The sequence below is a fragment of the Sinocyclocheilus anshuiensis genome, unplaced genomic scaffold (assembly GCF_001515605.1).
Source record: "Sinocyclocheilus anshuiensis isolate Anshui unplaced genomic scaffold, SAMN03320099.WGS_v1.1 scaffold455, whole genome shotgun sequence".
NCBI classification, from domain to species: Eukaryota; Metazoa; Chordata; class Actinopteri; order Cypriniformes; family Cyprinidae; genus Sinocyclocheilus; species Sinocyclocheilus anshuiensis.
The window spans coordinates 306088-306522 of record NW_015552560.1 but is presented as its reverse complement, the minus strand read 5'-3'; positions in this window follow the sequence as shown (position 1 = coordinate 306522).

Genomic DNA, 435 nt, shown 5'->3' with positions numbered 1-435 from the left:
AGATGAATCCAGTCGGAGTTATATAAAAAATTGTCTTTGATCTTTCAAGCTCTATCATTGCAGTCAGCGGGTGTTTCATTGCTTCAGTCCAAAAGAAGTTAAATAAAAAGCGCCCATGCATAAAAAAGTGTCTCAGATGGCTCCGGGGGGTGAACAAAGGCCTTCTGTAGCGAATCGATTTAATGTAGCTTGCGCTCACTGTTGTAAAGGGAAGCAGCTCCGGGCGGATGACGTATGAGGTCAGCTATGAGGTCAGCAACAACATGAAATCAAAACTTACACTAACAGCATGATCATATAGTATCTGTGCTGTGACAATAATTGAACTTATAACCATTATAACAAAGTACTGTGGCGGTACCATGTTACGGTATCAGATTGTAATACCATGGTTAGGGATGCTCCGATCCGCCTTTTTCGCCTCCGATACCGATT